The sequence below is a fragment of the Rhipicephalus microplus genome, unplaced genomic scaffold, assembly GCF_043290135.1.
Source record: "Rhipicephalus microplus isolate Deutch F79 unplaced genomic scaffold, USDA_Rmic scaffold_137, whole genome shotgun sequence".
NCBI lineage: Eukaryota > Metazoa > Arthropoda > Arachnida > Ixodida > Ixodidae > Rhipicephalus > Rhipicephalus microplus.
Genome location: NW_027464709.1, coordinates 342,501 through 355,000, shown reverse-complemented (window position 1 = coordinate 355,000; position 12,500 = coordinate 342,501). Strand labels below are relative to the sequence as shown.

General features: G+C 61.5%; 2 non-coding genes across 2 annotated transcripts; both read right to left on the bottom strand.

Moving 5' to 3' along the window:
- Positions 1 to 1,033: 1,033 nt before the first annotated feature.
- On the bottom strand, positions 1,034 to 1,186 carry LOC142791078 (5.8S ribosomal RNA). Its single transcript, XR_012889987.1, has one exon. It is a non-coding gene; the product is annotated as a 5.8S ribosomal RNA (ribosomal RNA).
- Positions 1,187 to 2,905: 1,719 nt separating this feature from the next.
- LOC142791105 (small subunit ribosomal RNA) lies at positions 2,906 to 4,720 on the bottom strand. The gene has a single exon (XR_012890013.1). It is a non-coding gene; the product is annotated as a small subunit ribosomal RNA (ribosomal RNA).
- Positions 4,721 to 12,500: the final 7,780 nt, after the last annotated feature.

Genomic DNA, 12,500 nt, shown 5'->3' with positions numbered 1-12,500 from the left:
GCACGCGTGCGGCGCACAACCGGTGTGACGTGGAAGTGACGGGACACGTTCGTAAACCCATCGCGAACCGAGTACGACGCCCTACCAAGTGCGCCCGCAACCCTGTACAGGGTCACATCTTCACAAGGCTGGCAAGCGGCATTCCGCTGCGCGCGTGCGTCGTCCGAGCAGTTGCGTGATAAACGACCGTGTCGAAAGCCCAAACACCGCCGAGGCCAGTCGCCGCCGCCGCAAGGGCAGCCACGCAGCCTGGCGAGAGGCATCGTCTCGTGTAGCGTCGCCCCCGCCCCAACTGGAGTGGCCCAGTTTTTTGAACGGGACGGGAACTGCGAAGCACTTAGACCGACGGCGGACTACGACGAGAACGCCTTAAGCTTCGCCAACGTTTCGCCAACTCGTGCGGGAGACTTTTTCCGCTTCGCGGCAAGTCGTCGCGCCGTGCTCTCCGCATCAACCGCGTACGCAGCGAACCGCAAACGTCGGGCGCAGCCTCCTCACCTCCCTGCGCTTTGCGCGCGAACGTTCCCTGTTCGCGCGGCAAAGCCTGGAGGAGGCACGGCCCCGCAGCGTGTTCGAGCGCCCGGTCTACGGGACACCCTGCTTACTTCGAGGGCAACAAGCGCAACGCAAGGCTGCGATCTCGCGCACTTTGCGCACGGCTGGAGAAGCTTTGCTGGCCGGCTTTCGCTCCTCGTGTTTACCGTGCGTTAAAGTTGCGCGTCCGTGGCTCTCGCAGCTCTTGCGCGCCCGGTCGCAGAGAGGAGTACGCAACCTCGACCGCACTTTCCCTGCAGGCTTCCTTCCGACTCGAAGTCCTGCGGCGGTCTCAACGAGGTGCCACATCCTCAATGCAGTCGGTCGCCCCCGTTTCGGTTGGGCTCTGGCACGACGGTCGCCACCGTCTCGCCCTTGAGTGGCCGCTGTTGGCGCTCGCTGTGAGGTGTTCAGCGTGCTGTCCGTGTTGCCGACGCGGTCAAAACGAGTCGACGGCTCACGTTCCCTTGTGCGCCGAAGGCTCTCTTGATATGTGATCCGACCCTCAGACAGACGAAGCCAAGGGAAGACCCAAGGCCGCAATGTGCGTTCAAAGAATCAGTGCTCAGTGTGTCCTGCAATTCACACCAAGTCTCGCAGCTGGCTGCGTTCTTCATCGACCCGAGAACCGAGTGATCCACCGCTTAGAGTCGTGAAAAAGTGTTTGTTCAATTCCGTACAGTCAAAACCAAACGTTTCTGGCACTCGGCCAAACAGTGGCCAAGAAGGGCGCTTTTCAGCGCACGCTTGGACTCCAAAACTCTGCCGCGCCTTTTTCGGCTGCCGCAAATCGAGCAAACGGTGTGTTTCGGACGGCGTTTCGCTTTCGCTACTTGCGAGTGCTTTCGTGGTCCACCCCTCTATAAATACTCGGGAGGCGTCGAAGCCGGTTCTCCAAGCCGGACCCGTAGGTATCGTTGTGTGCTCGCTCTCATTGGCCCTCCTAACCAGAAAATGCCTGCGGTACACCCATTTGGATAAGAGTGCACGCAGATGCGGGCCTCGACGGCTACACATTTCCTCGGGCGGCCGCCTCCCGGCCTCCGTGGAGCGCGGGATGCACGGTCCCATCGACAAGCCTCTCCCGTTTTTACCGTGGCGTCGCGGTTCACCACGGCAGGCGGGTCGGTCTCCTCCGCATAAAAAGGGGGACCCCCGCTTTTTGTTCCACGAAATCGCACAAGCTTTTTTCGCATCCACGGTTTGCCACCGCACACCAAAATGCCGATCCGGCTGCCTACTTTAGCCAACAGGTGGAGCCAGGCGCGCCGTACTTGCGCGGCACTTCCCACGTCCACCGAAGTCGGTGCCAAGGACCACTTTCGGCGCCGGAGCCGCGTACGAGCCTACTCGAGGCGGAAGAACGAAGCCAGCAAGGGCCTGGCCGCAAGTGCGTTCAATTGTCGGGACGTCCAAGTCCCTCGTTCTTCCGTGCTTCCTCTTTCGGCAAGTCGTTGCGGCACCTTCCCAAAGCGCGCAGACCCGCTAATCGCGACGAGCGCGACGTGGCCGTGCCGCCTTTCCCTCGGCAGCAAGCAAAACGCCTGGCAACGTCGACGCTCCCCTAACCGCGATCTCGCACCGTGTTTCGTGTGGCGAATTCAAAAGCCGGCCGGCGCTGCTGCAACCATTACGGTCGGTACGCATACGCCGCGGAGGGCGGGACGGTCATCGGAGCGTGCGGTTCCTCCATCGAGTACTGCGCACCTCGGCCGTCGCATCGCCGTGCCATGACCGGCCGCGCGTCAACGCGAACCGGTGCCAGCGAGATCCCTCGCCTGCAAGAACCGACCGGCAGCCTCCGTCACCCGAGGACGCGGAGGCGCTTGCCGCGGACGGCGGGACGGTATGCACTGGTGCACAGCGGACCCGTCACATCGCCAGTTCCTTGACCGACCGCCGACGCTTGTGCCGTTCCTCTCGTACTTGGCAGTCGCCGCGCGATTGTCGGGTCTCGTTCTTGCACGCTCGAACGGTCGGGAGGGCACTCGGCTGGCGTTTCGGGAACGCGCAGCCTCGCCTTCTACCGACGTAACCACGACTCGCCGTTCGCGCTCCGCCGCTCCTGTTTACAGTACTAGGCGGTCCCGCAGCGGTCGGGTCGCGCATTTCGAGCGCTTCGAGCCACGGTGCTGTGGCGGGTCGAAAGCCGACCTATGAGTGCGTTGCGCCGTTTGTACCCGCGTCCGCCACCTGGCCGACCGTCCAAGGTCGCGGTGTTGGCGTCCGCTGGGCGCAACAATTTGTCACGGGGTGCCGCTCCACATTCAGGCAGCCCCGTGGGGAAAAGCCGACCCCGCGTCCAAACGGGGTCAGCGGCAGAAAGTGTCGGGCGCAGACGCAGCTGAGGCGCTCACCCTTCACAATCCGTTAATGATCCTTCCGCAGGTTCACCTACGGAAACCTTGTTACGACTTTTACTTCCTCTAAATGATCAAGTTTGGTCATCTTTCCAACAGACCGGCGCAACCGAAAGGCCGCGCCGGACATCGGTCCGAAGACCTCACTAAATCATTCAATCGGTAGTAGCGACGGGCGGTGTGTACAAAGGGCAGGGACGTAATCAACGCGAGCTTATGACTCGCGCTTACTGGGAATTCCTCGTTCAAGGGGAACAATTGCAAGCCCCTATCCCAATCACGAAAGAAGTTCCACGGGTTACCCAGTCTTTTCAGACAGGGATAAAGACACGCTGCTTCCTTCAGTGTAGCGCGCGTGCGGCCCCGGACATCTAAGGGCATCACAGACCTGTTATTGCTCTGTTTCGTGCGGCTAGGAGCCGCTTGTCCCTCTAAGAAGGTTGTAAGGTGCTGGGAACCCCGCACCTATTTAATAGGCTAGAGTCTCGTTCGTTATCGGAATTAACCAGACAAATCGCTCCACCAACTAAGAACGGCCATGCACCACCATCCACCGAATCAAGAAAGAGCTCTCAATCTGTCAATCCTCCCAGTGTCCGGGCCGGGTAAGTTTTCCCGTGTTGAGTCAAATTAAGCCGCAGGCTCCACTCCTGGTGGTGCCCTTCCGTCAATTCCTTTAAGTTTCAGCTTTGCAACCATACTTCCCCCGGAACCCAAATACTTTGGTTTCCCGGAAGCTGCCCGCCGAGTCATTTGAGTAACTCAGGCGGATCGCTGGTTGGCATCGTTTATGGTCAGAACTAGGGCGGTATCTGATCGCCTTCGAACCTCTGACTTTCGTTCTTGATCAATGAAAACATTCTTGGCAAATGCTTTCGCAGTAGTTCGTCTTGCGACGGTCCAAGAATTTCACCTCTAGCGCCGCAATACGAATGCCCCCGTCCGTCCCTCTTAATCATTACCTCGTATTCCAAAAACCAACAGAACAGAAACGAGGTCTTGTTCTATTATTCCATGCAAGTTTATTCAGGCGACTCGCCTGCGTTGAGCACTCTAATTTTTTCAAAGTAAAAGCACCGGCCATCTCGAGGCACACAATGAAGTGCACCAAGAAAGAACCGGCATGATGTTCAGTCCGAGCCGTCGCATCGGGTAGATGCACTACTCGTCTGGAACTGAGATCCAACTACGAGCTTTTTAACCGCAGCAGCTTTAGTATACGCTATTGGAGCTGGAATTACCGCGGCTGCTGGCACCAGACTTGCCCTCCAATTGATCCTCGTTAAAGGATTTAGAGTGTACTCATTTCAATTACGGGGCCTCAAAAGAGTCCCGTATTGTTATTTTTCGTCACTACCTCCCCGTGCCGGGAGTGGGTAATTTGCGCGCCTGCTGCCTTCCTTGGATGTGGTAGCCGTTTCTCAGGCTCCCTCTCCGGAATCGAACCCTGATTCTCCGTTACCCGTAACAACCATGGTAAGCAAGTAACCTACCATCGAAAGTTGATAAGGCAGACACTTGAAAGAAACGTCGCCGGCTCGTGGCCATGCGATCAGCACAAAGTTATCCAGAGTCACCACACAATACGGGCCGAAACCCGATCGATCTTGGTCTAATAAAAGCACCCGTTACCCAAAGGGCTCCAGGCTCACTGCATGTATTAGCTCTAGAATTGCCACAGTTATCCAAGTAGGAAGAAACGATCTAAGGAACCATAACTGATTTAATGAGCCATTCGCGGTTTCGCCTTATTTCGGCATGTACTTAGACATGCATGGCTTAATCTTTGAGACAAGCATATGATTACTGGCAGGATCAACCAGGTAATCGTTCGACTGCGCGTCCGTCCTCGCCTTCGGCGGGCCGGACGCAGTCTGTGTGCGGCGGAGGCCACCTTCAGGCGCCCCAACACGCTTATTTTGCACTCCGAGATGACGGCGTTCGAGCTCGCTACGGCACAACCTTCCCGAAAGACGAGTGGGAGCCGTGCGGCAAGAAGCACGTTCATGCTCGCTCTTTTTCGTTGCATCGACTCGGTCGCGCCGTGCGGGTTGCCCAAGCCCGCTGCACTGTCGGTGGACCGGCCGGAACTAGCAACGGAGCCGAGACTGCAAAGCCGCCAGACGACGGGTCACGCCCGCGTCTTCGGCGCTTTCGCATCTGAATCGCCCGAGGACGACACGGAACACACCTCGATATCGTGGTAAAACGGCACCGTCCGACAACCAGCCCCTAACGCATCAAGCGGATGAGGCTGCAGACGACTGCCGTGGATTCCCCTGGAGCAGACCCGAGGACACGCTTGACGAGGCCGAAGCCCGCCGCATATCAGACACCCGGTCGCTTTCGCGTACGCCGCTCACGAGAACCCCCACATAATAGCAGCGATAAGTACCCAGACCTCCTTGGGCACTAATACGAGCGTACTCGAGAAAATTTCACCGCGGGTGTGCCCCGAAACGTGTGGCACGTTGAGCGTGCCACAAGTCTACGTCGCTCTCAAACCCGCCGAGGTCGTAGAATTTGCGACCCTACTCACGAAATTCCCACCGAGGATACGGCCGCAAACGTACCGCACCTTGGGTAGGCCACGAGTTTGTGCAACACTACGCTGACGGCACAGCACCGAGGTCGTGCGCGCACGCACGGGAAAATTCCGCCGCGGTTTCTGCCGAAAACGTGAGGCACCACGACTCTCCGCAAGTTCGCGTCGACTGCGAAAGACCGAAGTCGTGAACGACGTGTCCGCTACTCGCCGCCGACACGCTGGACACCAAACGTACAACGACTCGACGGCGTCGTAGAGGCCCACGACGCGGTTTTCCTTAACGACGTCTCGGCGTGGCACCGACAGGTTAGAACGGCCGACCAACGTTCCCTGTCCGCCGTTCGGCTCAGTCGAAGGGCTCGGCGACTTCGGCAACGCTGCGAAGCCGCACGGTGACGCACGCCATGTCCCCATTTTTTTTTTTCTTTCTGCGTCTGCCGGGGTGCCCCTATAATAGCAGCGATAAGCACCCAGACCGCCGTGGGTCGCTCGCCCCGGCTGACGTGGTTTTTCGTACTCCTGCGGCGGTCGCCGTCAAGCACGTCCAAATACGCTACTTTCGTGGGCGCATTCACGCTCTTTCGCTTCGCCGGAGTGCCAGCACTCACTCTGCCAAAAACGGCGAACATCCGAGCGGCGGTTCCCACTTTTGCGTCGGCGTCGCAAACCCCGCCCCGGCAGACGAGGTTTGCCGTACTCGTGCGACGGTGGCCGGCGGGCACGTCGAAAGACGCCGATATCGTGCGCGAATTGGCGCACCTTGGCTTCACCGGAGTGCCGCCACTGACTCCTCCAAAAACGGCGAAGATCCGAGCGGCGCTTCCCACTTTCGCATCGGCGTCCCGAACTCCGCCCCGGCTGACGCGGTTTACCGTACTCGTGCGACGGTCGCCGGCGAGCACGTGGAAAGACGCCGATATCGTGCCCGAATCGGCTCCGTTCGGCTTCGCCGGAGTGCCAGCACTGGCTCGGCGAAAGACGACGAACATCCGAGCGACGGTTCTCACTATTGCGTACGCGTCGCAAACCCCGCCCCGGCAGACGCACTTTGCCGTACTCGTGCGACGGTCGCCGGCGAGCACGTAGAAAGACGCCGATATCGTGCCGGAATCGGCCCCGTTTGGCTTCGCCGGAGTGCCAGCACTCACTCGGCCACAAACGGCGAACATCCGAGCGGCGGTTCCCACTTAGCCGTCGGCGTCCCGAACTCCGCCCCGGCAGATGCGGTTGCCGAGCTCGTGCGACTAGCGACCGCGAAGCCGTCTCGCGACGCCGCTTTCGTGCGCGGCTCCCACTGCGACCTGGGTCACCCGAGGTCGACGAGCAAAAAAGAATGTCGAAAAAAAATTTTTTTTTTTTTGCGTCTGCCGGGGTGCCCCTATAATAGCAGCGATAAGCACCCAGACCGCCATGGGTCGCTCGCCCCGGCTGACGTGGTTTTTCGTTTTCCTGCGGTGGTCGTCGTCAAGCACGTCCAAACACGCCACTTTCGTGGGCGCATTCGCGCTCTTTCGCTTCGCCGGAGTGCCAGCACTCACTCTGCCAAAAACGGCGAACATCCTAGTGGCGGTTCCCACTTTTGCGTCGGCGTCGCCAACCCCGCCCCGGCATACGCGGTTTGCCGTACTCGTGCGGCGGTGGCCGGCGGGCACGTCGAAAGACACCGATATCGTGCGCGAGTCGATGCTTCTTGGTCTCGCAGGAGGGCCGCCACTCACTCCTGCAAAAACGGCGAAGATCCGAGCGGCGCTTCCCACTTTTTCGTCGGCATCGCAAACCTCGCCCCGGCAGACGCGCTTTGCCGTACTCGTGCGACGGTCGCCGGCGAGCACGTCGAAATACGCCGATATCGTGCCCGAATCGGCCCCGTTTCGCTTCGCCGGAGTGCCAGCACTCACTCGGCCAAAAACGGCGAACATCCGAGCAGCGGTACCCACTTAGCCGTCGGCATCCCGAACTCCGCGCCGGCTGACGCGGTTGCCGAGCTCGTGCGACTAGCGACCGCGAACGCGTCTCGCGACGCCGCTTTCGTGCGCGGCTCCCATTGCGACCTGGGTTACCCGAGCTCGACCAGCAAAAAAGAAGGTCGAAAAAAAATTTTTTTTTTCTGCGTCTGCCGGGGTGCCCCTATAATAGCAGCGATAAGCACCCAGACCGCCGTGGGTCGCTCGCCCCGGCTGACGTGGTTTTTCGTACTCCTGCAGCGGTCGCCGTCAAGCACGTCCAAATACGCCACTTTCGTGGGCGCTTTCGCGCTCTTTCGCGTCGCCGGTGTGCCAGCACTCACTCTGCCAAAAACGGCCAACATCCGAGCGGCGGTTCCCACTTTTGCGTCGGCGTCGTAAACCCCGCCCCGGCAGACGCGGTTTGCCCTACTCGTGCGACGGTCGCCGGCGAGCGCGTCGAAAGACGCCGATATCGTGCGCTAATTGGCGCTCCTTGGCTTCTCCGGAGTGCCGCCACTCACTCCTCCAAAAACGGCGAAGATCCGAGCGGCGTTCTCCACTTTCGCATCGGCGTCCCGAACTCCGCCCGGGCTGACGCGGTTTACCGTACTCGTGCGACGGTCGCCGCCGGGCACGTCGAAAGACGCCGATATCGTGCCGTAATCGGCCCCGTTTGGCTTCGCCCGAGTGCCAGCACTCACTCGGCCAAAAACGGCGAACATCCGAGCAGCGTTTCCCACTTTCGCATCGGCGTCCCGAAGCCCGCCCCGGCAGACGCGGTTTGCCCTACTCGAGCGACGGTCGCCGGCGATCACGTCGAAAGGCGCCGAATTCGTGCACGAATCGATGCTTCTTGGTCTCGCAGGAGGGCCGCCACTCACTCCTGCAAAAACGGCGAAGATCCGAGTTGCGCTTCCCACTTTTTCGTCGGCGTCCCGAACTACGCCCCGGCTGACGCGGTTTACCGTACTCGTGCGACGGTCGCCGGCGGGCACTTCAAAATACGCCGATTTCGTGGGCGCATTCACGCTGTTTCGCTTCCCCGGAGTGCCAACACTCACTCTGCCGAAAGCGGCGATCATCCGAGCGGCGGTTCCCACTTTTGCGTCGGCTTCGCAAACGGCGCCCCGGCAGACGCGCTCGTGCGACGTACTCGTGCGACGGTCGCCGGCGAGCACGTCGAAAGACGCCGATATCGTGCTCGAATCGACCCCGTTTCGCTTCGCCGGAGTGCTGCCAGTCACGGCGCAGAAAACGGCGAACAAGTGTTTTTTTTTTTTTTCCTAGAATTTGTGTTATAGAAGGCACATTTGATATCGGACGATAATTTTCAACTTTATCACGCGCACCGATTTTCGTGTAGAGGTTTGCAAGTTTATGGGAATTTCTCCACTTGGAATAATGCGATTTAGTAGTACTACGAGAACTTCATGGATGTACTCAAGGGTACGGGGCAAGTCAGTTACGTCAACACCTGCAGATTTTTTACACTTCAAACTGAAAATTGTTGGTTGTGAGTCCTCGTGTGATATTAAAGGCCGATTCGCTAACACATAGAACAAAGAAAGAAAGGAAGAAAAAACGCCCGCGCTCGCTCAAGAAACCTGGGTTCGCAACAAGTGGCAACAACAAGCAACCGAGCGAGTGCGCCAAAACCCGTGGCGGCCGAACAAACGCGAAGTCCCAACCGCGTCAGCCGGGGCGGCACGGGACAGGAAAAATCACTTCAGCCGGGGCGGCGGGGCACCGAATAAACCTCGTCACCTCGTCGCAGGATAAAAGAGGAAACAAAAAGTCTAAACAGCGTCTGCTGGAGCGAATGCGTAATAAAACAACAACAACAACAAAAAAAAACACCCGCGCTCAAGAAGTCTGCAATCCTCACAAAAGGCGACTGTGACCGAGCAGCGTCAGCCGGGGCCGTGCGGAAACGGAAAAACCGCGACTACCGGGGCGTCGAGGCACCGAAAAATCCACTTCAGCCGCGGCGAAAAAAAAAAACAAAAAGAAAGACGGAGGGGGGGGGGAACCACGTCTGCCGGGGCGAAGGAAAAAAAAAAACGCGTCTGCCGGGGCGAGCCCGGGTGCGGCACCACCGGGAAAACTGTGGCAAACAGACATGGCGATCGAGTGAGTGGGCCGCCAGCCAGGCTCAGCCAAAAAGTGCAAAGTCCGAACCGTGTCAGCCGGGGCGACGCAAAAACCGCGTCAGCCGGGGCGGCGCGAAAACCGCGTCAGCCGGGGCGGCACGAAACCGCGTCAGCCGGGGCGGCGCGAAAACTGCGTCAGCCGGGGCGGCGCGAAAACCTCGTCAGCCGGGGCGAGCGAAAAGGGGGGGGGGGGAACCACGTCTGCCGGGGCGAAAGAAAAAAAAACGCGTCTGCCGGGGCGAGCCCGGGTGCGGCACCACCGGGAAGACTGTGGCAAACAGACATGGCGATCGAGTGAGTGGGCCGCCAGCCAGGCTCAGCCCAAAAAGTGCTAAGTCCGAACTGCGTCAGCCGGGGCGGCGCGAAAACCGCGTCTGCCGGGGCGGCACGAAACCGCGTCAGCCAGGGCGGCGCGAAAACTGCGTCAGCCGGGGCGAGCCCGGGTGCGGCACCACCGGGAAAACTGTGGCAAACAGACATGGCGATCGAGTGAGTGGGCCGCCAGCCAGGCACAGCCGAAAAGTGCTAAGTCCGAACTGCGTCAGCCGGGGCGGCAAAAACCGCGTCAGCCGGGGCGGCGCAAAAAACCGCGTCTGCCGGGGCGGCACGAAACCGCGTCAGCCGGGGCGGCGCGAAAACTGCGTCAGCCGGGGCGAAAGAAAAAAAAAAACGCGTCTGCCGGGGCGAGCCCGGGTGCGGCACCACCGGGAAAACTGTGGCAAACAGACATGGCGATCGAGTGAGTGGGCCGCCAGCCAGGCACAGCCGAAAAGTGCTAAGTCCGAACTGCGTCTGCCGGGGCGGCACGAAACCGCGTCAGCCGGGGCGGCGCGAAAACCGCGTCTGCCGGGGCGGCACGAAACCGCGTCAGCCGGGGCGGCGCGAAAACTGCGTCAGCCGGGGCGAGCCCGGGTGCGGCACCACCGGGAAAACTGTGGCAAACAGACATGGCGATTGAGTGAGTGGGCCGCCAGCCAGGCACAGCCGAAAAGTGCTAAGTCCGAACTGCGTCTGCCGGGGCGGCACGAAACCGCGTCAGCCGGGGCGGCGCGAAAACCGCGTCTGCCGGGGCGGCACGAAACCGCGTCAGCCGGGGCGGCGCGAAAACTGCGTCAGCCGGGGCGAGCCCGGGTGCGGCACCACCGGGAAAACTGTGGCAAACAGACATGGCGATCGAGTGAGTGGGCCGCCAGCCAGGCACAGCCGAAAAGTGCAAAGTCCGAACCGTGTCAGCCGGGGCGACGCAAAAACCGCGTCAGCCGGGGCGGCGCGAAAACCGCGTCAGCCGGGGCGGCACGAAACCGCGTCAGCCGGGGCGGCGCGAAAACTGCGTCAGCCGGGGCGGCGCGAAAACCTCGTCAGCCGGGGCGAGCGAAAAGGGGGGGGGGGAACCACGTCTGCCGGGGCGAAAGAAAAAAAAACGCGTCTGCCGGGGCGAGCCCGGGTGCGGCACCACCGGGAAGACTGTGGCAAACAGACATGGCGATCGAGTGAGTGGGCCGCCAGCCAGGCTCAGCCCAAAAAGTGCTAAGTCCGAACTGCGTCAGCCGGGGCGGCGCGAAAACCGCGTCTGCCGGGGCGGCACGAAACCGCGTCAGCCGGGGCGGCGCGAAAACTGCGTCAGCCGGGGCGAGCCCGGGTGCGGCACCACCGGGAAAACTGTGGCAAACAGACATGGCGATCGAGTGAGTGGGCCGCCAGCCAGGCACAGCCGAAAAGTGCTAAGTCCGAACTGCGTCAGCCGGGGCGGCAAAAACCGCGTCAGCCGGGGCGGCGCAAAAAACCGCGTCTGCCGGGGCGGCACGAAACCGCGTCAGCCGGGGCGGCGCGAAAACTGCGTCAGCCGGGGCGAAAGAAAAAAAAAAACGCGTCTGCCGGGGCGAGCCCGGGTGCGGCACCACCGGGAAAACTGTGGCAAACAGACATGGCGATCGAGTGAGTGGGCCGCCAGCCAGGCACAGCCGAAAAGTGCTAAGTCCGAACTGCGTCTGCCGGGGCGGCACGAAACCGCGTCAGCCGGGGCGGCGCGAAAACCGCGTCTGCCGGGGCGGCACGAAACCGCGTCAGCCGGGGCGGCGCGAAAACTGCGTCAGCCGGGGCGAGCCCGGGTGCGGCACCACCGGGAAAACTGTGGCAAACAGACATGGCGATTGAGTGAGTGGGCCGCCAGCCAGGCACAGCCGAAAAGTGCTAAGTCCGAACTGCGTCTGCCGGGGCGGCACGAAACCGCGTCAGCCGGGGCGGCGCGAAAACCGCGTCTGCCGGGGCGGCACGAAACCGCGTCAGCCGGGGCGGCGCGAAAACCGCGTCTGCCGGGGCGGCACGAAACCGCGTCAGCCGGGGCGGCGCGAAAACTGCGTCAGCCGGGGCGAGCCCGGGTGCGGCACCACCGGGAAGACTGTGGCAAACAGACATGGCGATCGAGTGAGTGGGCCGCCAGCCAGGCTCAGCCCAAAAAGTGCTAAGTCCGAACTGCGTCAGCCGGGGCGGCGCGAAAACCGCGTCTGCCGGGGCGGCACGAAACCGCGTCAGCCGGGGCGGCGCGAAAACTGCGTCAGCCGGGGCGAGCCCGGGTGCGGCACCACCGGGAAAACTGTGGCAAACAGACATGGCGATCGAGTGAGTGGGCCGCCAGCCAGGCACAGCCGAAAAGTGCTAAGTCCGAACTGCGTCAGCCGGGGCGGCAAAAACCGCGTCAGCCGGGGCGGCGCAAAAAACCGCGTCTGCCGGGGCGGCACGAAACCGCGTCAGCCGGGGCGGCGCGAAAACTGCGTCAGCCGGGGCGAAAGAAAAAAAAAACGCGTCTGCCGGGGCGAGCCCGGGTGCGGCACCACCGGGAAAACTGTGGCAAACAGACATGGCGATCGAGTGAGTGGGCCGCCAGCCAGGCACAGCCGAAAAGTGCTAAGTCCGAACTGCGTCTGCCGGGGCGGCACGAAACCGCGTCAGCCGGGGCGGCGCG